The following is a 5,835-nucleotide window of genomic DNA, read 5'->3' as shown; positions in this document are numbered from 1 at the left end:
GAGCAGAAAACATATTTCTAACAAAAAACTAACAAGGACTCCACTAAAAACAAAAGCAAAAATCTAAACAAGAAAATTAGAGTCCAAAAAAAAGGAAGTACATTAAAATACGGTGTGGATTTTGAGCAGTGATGGAGTGTAAGAAGTAGAACCCATTAATTTTATTTTATTTTCCTACCGTTTATTATTTCATTTATTTATTTGATGGAGAGAGAGAGAGCCAGAGAGCACAAGCAAGGGAAATAGCACAGGGAAAAGCAGGCTCCCCACTGAGCAGGAAGCCCAATGTGGGACTCCATCCAAAGACCCTGAGATCATGACCTGAGCCAAAGGCAGATGCTTAATCAACTGAGTCACCCAAGCACCCCCCACTTTTTTCTTTTTAACATCAGGAACATTTTCTTTTTAGTAATTGGCAGAATAAGGATTCCTCAAAGATGTCCATGCCCTATTCCTTGGAAACTGTGTAAATGTTACCTTATATGGCAAAAGGAACTTTGCAGATGTGATGAAGATTATGAAATTTCAGTTGGGGGAAATTATCCTGGATTGTGCAGGTAGGCCCGATCTAATTACATGAGTGCTTCACAACAGAGAATGTCTCCAGGCTGTGATCAGAGAAACATGTGATGATGGAAGAAGGATCATTCCAAAGCAATGACTGGCTTTGAAAATGGAGGAAGGAGCCACAAGCCTATGCAGGTGACCTATAATAGCTGGAAAAGGCAAGGAAATAAATTCATCCCTAGAACCTCCAGAAGGAACAGCCCTGCTGACACCTTGATTTTAGCCCTTTGAGACCCCTAGGGGACTTCAGACTCCCAAAACTTTAGATTTGTGTTGTTTTAGTAAGTCACTGAGCAACTGTGGTGTTTGCTAAGGCACTAAGTCTATACCAGTTTGTGACAGCAGCAGCTCAGAGCTAATGCCCTCTGCAAGGTAGAGGGGTCATGACATTGACACATGGCTCCACACTGCAAAGTATTTCACAAAGTAGCATAAATATGTTTTTGATACTCAACCTTTTACACTCAACCTACATATAATGTAAAATGAGACTTGAATATGGTCACAGAATAGAAGGTAAACATCAATTATCCAAATCAGAAGGTAGAAGGCGTAGTAGATGGAAGTGCCCTGACCTTACAAAATAGGAACTCAGAGGCCTCTCTGAAAGTTGGTGGAATAAGAAAGAGAGATTTGACAAAATGTGAAGTTACACAAAGGTACTGGACAGAAGAACTAAAGATAGTGTTAACTCTCGAAAGTTAGGATGATAAAGGAGAAAGTGACATGGGGGGCTATAAGATCTCAAATGGAAAAAGCAGCAGATAACAGTATCAATGTAACAGAGTCACAAAATCTACTTCACAAGCCACTTAAAGCCGAGAATATGGAACTCCTTTACTCCTTATCAGTCCAGTCCTCCACCCAACCCCACACCCTCTGGCTAAGGGAAGAAATAGTTTCTATGCTGTTTGACTAAAAACATATTCCAGACTAATCAATCAAGCAATTCCTTTAGAAAACATTCAGTCTCTCCCGAGAGTTTGCCCTCACCTGATCCCCTACCTGAGATAATGCGTCTGCAGGCGGGGCGGGGGCTGTGGTTCACTTGTGTGTCCTCACTGCACTGGGGCAAGGGGGTCCTAAGCTCATGCTAGACTTTGGTTGTGCCCTGCATTTTTCAATTTGATTCATGTGCTAAGCTCCTCCACGTGACAGGCATGACGCTAGGCATGAGTCTGCAACATCTGCTCTTCCGGGTAAGACATCCCCATCTGCTCCAGCCTCACCGAACACCCCCTCATCTCAGGTCACAGCATGTTTTGTCCACATTAGACATTTGGCTGCCCTCTGCGGTGACTGTCAGACACGGAAGCCCTAACATATGGACATACTGCCATCTGTTGTGAAATTGCCACTGGTATAACACTACTAATGATTAAAACACCAAACGTCCTCCTTGATTCAAGTAATCCTTTTAACTGTAAGCTCTCAATCTCTTGCAGTCTAACACATGTTCTTGAGTGAACAAACACTCAAACACCCCACAAACACCCAGGGACACGTCTCACCTGTGAACATCACCAGAGTCCATGTCATGGTAGAAATATCCAGAATTACCAATGTGCTTACTTATGGCAGGTCCTGTGCTCTCACATGCTCTAGTATTGCTCCTTAACATCTTTGTCTTACTGGATAAGCATCCACATCCATCCTGGCAGGCAGGGGCTGGTTCTTATGCCCCTTTGGATCAAACTGGCAGTCCTTCCATGTAACAGGTGTTGATTCGTTGCCCAAATGTTGGCCTGAGAATATGCTGGACACATTAGCCAATAAAATTATAAACTAGATAGGCTAACATAAGCTGTCCATTCTGGCAAACAAGCATAAAAACTAGATTTTACAGCTATTCTCCTATAGCAGCAGCATCGTAAGTGGAATAAGCACGGGCTTCACAATAACATCAACTGAATGATATGCTGGCCCCATCGTTCACTGGTTGATCAAAAATGAGCAAGTTGCTTGGCCTCACTGGTGCTCAGTCTCCTCCCTTGTAAAATGGAGATTTAAGAATGCAAATAAAATTGAAACAAGTTAAAAAAGACAAGCATTTAAAGCACCTAACACATTTTCTGGTTCACAAGAGGTACACAGTGCATGCTCATTCCTTTCCCTCCCTCTTTTTCCCTCAAGAAACAGAGGGAGATAATATAAGCCAGAGATTCAGGAGAGGAGAAAATCTCAGGCATCAAAAAAGTGGTATTTGGGGGCACCTAGGTGATTCAGTAAATTGAGCGTCTGACTCCTGGTTTCAGGTCATGTCATAGAGCCCCACAGAGAGCTCTACACTCAGTGCAGAGTCTGCTTAAGATTCTCTCCCTCTCCCTCCCCCTATGCACCCCCTACCAAATAAACAAACAAACAAACAAACAAACAAATAAATAAATAAATAAATAAAATCTTTTTTTAAAAAAGTGATGTCCAGTAACTCTGTGGGTCCAGGTGCTGGGCTTCTTTTTTGCTCTGGGGTCTGTCCTAGGACAGTTGGGTAGATTGGGAGTGATGGTGGGACTGCCCTGGAGCTAATCTTTCCCCTAATTCTTCCAATCAGTTTACAGGCTTTGCTGGGGGCTCTGTTGGCCCAGCTTCCTGTGAATACAAGCGCCCCTTTGTGCCTGCTCCTTCCATTTTTAGAAAGATGACTAATCTGCTCTCTGTCTGAGAGAAATGCCTTGTAAATTGTGGTCCTTTCCCAGATCTATGACTAAGTTGCAGGAGACTGCAAGGTTCACAAGGTCCTGGCACTTCCTGAGATAGCGTCACCATGGGATTAAAAGCAGGCCCTAGAGTGGCCTTCCCCTGTGCATCTACACAGGAAAGAGTCTTCACACCTGGAAAGAAATAGCTAGGGATCACCAAGGAAATGGGCAAAGCTGAAATCCACTCAAGTTAACCTCTTCTTCCCTGAAAAAATCCTTTTTATAATGAAACATTAGCCAAGGGTTGCTCTTTTGTCTGGGTCATGGGGAAAGTCACGTTATTTTAGAAAGGAAATGAAGTGGCATTTCTTGGCAGCCAATTTTGAATTCTGCATTTTAAATCATTCAAAGAGCTTCTGCAGCTGGCGGAAGATAGAAACTTATTTGAAGAGAGGAATGAGAAACTCATCAAAGAATTACAACTCCTTGGGTAATTTTGATCATAAATAGGACAGATGCCATCTGTGTAGCATGGTCCCTTCATTCATTCATTTGTTCATTCAGAAATATTATTAGGCATGTCTGTTGTGAGGGCCCTCTGCTATGTACTCATGACACAAAGATGATAAGACACAAAGGAGACACGTACGTGAGCAAATAATTAAAGCCACGTGAGACAGATGCAATAAAAAATGCATAAGCAGAGCACAATGATTGCTGGGAAGAAGGGCTGTGGAAAGGCTGAGGGGAAGGAGTTGGAGAACATTTCACAGCTTAAGTAAGCCCTGACCTGTAGGGTAAGGATGAGAAAGGTCTCCAGGTGCATCCATGGGGAAGGGCATCCCAGTCAGAGGGACCAGTGAGTGTTAAGCCACAGCCGACATACAGGGAACTGGAATTAATGTACTAGAATACAAAAATACCAGATAGCAGTGGAAAACTGGTAAGAAATAAGGTTGGAGAGGTAATGCTGGGTCACAACATGAGAAGCATGGAATGCTATATGATGGACTTTGGACTTCACCCTGTAGGTTATCAGAATCCACCAAAGAACGTTCAGTAGAAGCAAAAGATGATGTATCTAAGTTGCATTTTAGAGTGTAGGCTGGAATCAGAAAGAATGGATCCTAAGAGATGAGCAAAAAAGTGTTATAATAATCCAGTAAAGAGGCAATCATGGCCCCAAGCACAAAGGAGGGGACAGATTGTAGGACCTGATGACCATTGGACTAGAAAGTGAGGGACTCCCAGGTCTTGGGCTCAAAAAAGTAGATTTGTACAGAGGGAGCATGAGTCAATGTGGCTGTTGAAAATGTAGTTGGAGAAGTTGTTCTCAGCACATCAGAGAAGTCTAAATAAACGTATAGATTTGGGAGTCATCATGCACAGTATAGGTGGTGCTTGAATCCTTAGGCTCAAGGAGATCATTTCCAGGAGGCAAATATAGAGCAGCTCAAGGCCAAATATAGCAATAGATGTGTTTGGTTTGACTCACATAATGCTTTTAAATATTAAAAAATTTTAAAGATGTATTTATTTATTTATTTATTCATGAGAGACACAGAGAGGCAGAGACATAGACAGAAGGAGAAGCAGGCTCCCTCCAGGGAGCCCAATGTGGGACTCGATCCCAGGATCCTGGGATCATGCCCTGAGCCAAAGGCAGATGCTCAGTTGCTGAGCCACCCAGGCATTCCTAAATATTAAAATTTATTGCCAATATTTTAAAGCCGTGGAATATAACAAAGAAAAAATCTAAAGTTCTGGCTTTTCTGAAAAACCAAAAGATCTGGCAATGCTGGGTGCACTTCTCACATAGTAAGCATTGGCTGGTTGACCAGCCAGTGCCCCCTTTTAAAGGGGCCCCAGCCCACCACTTTGCTTCCGTCTCCAGCTTCACTCACTCATACCACCTGTTCGGCCTGTGAAGGCCTGGTTTGCAAAGAGAGGGCTACAGAACAACACAGTAAAAAGGCTGGCAGCAGCAGAGTGATCCCCTCCACCCTCCACCCAAAGACAACCACATCCAAATCCTCAGAACCTCTGAAGAGATTAGGATACATGGCAAAGGGGGCAGCAGATGGAATCAGATTGCTTAGAGTAGTATGGATTACCCCAGTGGGCCCAGTGTAATCACAAAGTCTTCAAACGTGGAAGGGGGAGACAGAAGAGGAAGTCAGAGTGATGCAGCATGAAAAGGACTCAGCCCCATTCTGCCCGTTTGAAGATGGATGAAGGCCATGAGCTTTGAGAAACTGGGAAAGGCGAGGAAATAGATTCTCCCCTAGAGTCTCCAGAAGGAAACACAGCCCTACTGACACCTTAATTTTAGCCCAGTGAGACCTGTGTTGGGCTTCTGATCTACAAAACTGAAAAATAATAACTTTGTGTTATTTTAAGCCACTAAGTTTGAGGCTATGACAGCCACGGAAAACAAATACATGGCAGAAAGTTAGTAGCCAGGGAAAAAGACTGAGAAAAAACAGAAAGGAGATACCCAGAGGGAATACAGTCAGATAATCAAGAGAGGACCCATTTTCAAGAAGATACCATCAAATGACATGGCCATGGCAAGTCCAGTTGTGAGGCAAAGGGTGAAATGTACCAATGATGCCCAAACCTAGGGCAC

Source organism: Vulpes lagopus, chromosome 3, assembly GCF_018345385.1.
Source record: "Vulpes lagopus strain Blue_001 chromosome 3, ASM1834538v1, whole genome shotgun sequence".
NCBI classification, from domain to species: domain Eukaryota; kingdom Metazoa; phylum Chordata; class Mammalia; order Carnivora; family Canidae; genus Vulpes; species Vulpes lagopus.
The sequence above is the reverse complement of the archived record's forward strand: the minus strand, read 5'-3'. Positions refer to the sequence as shown.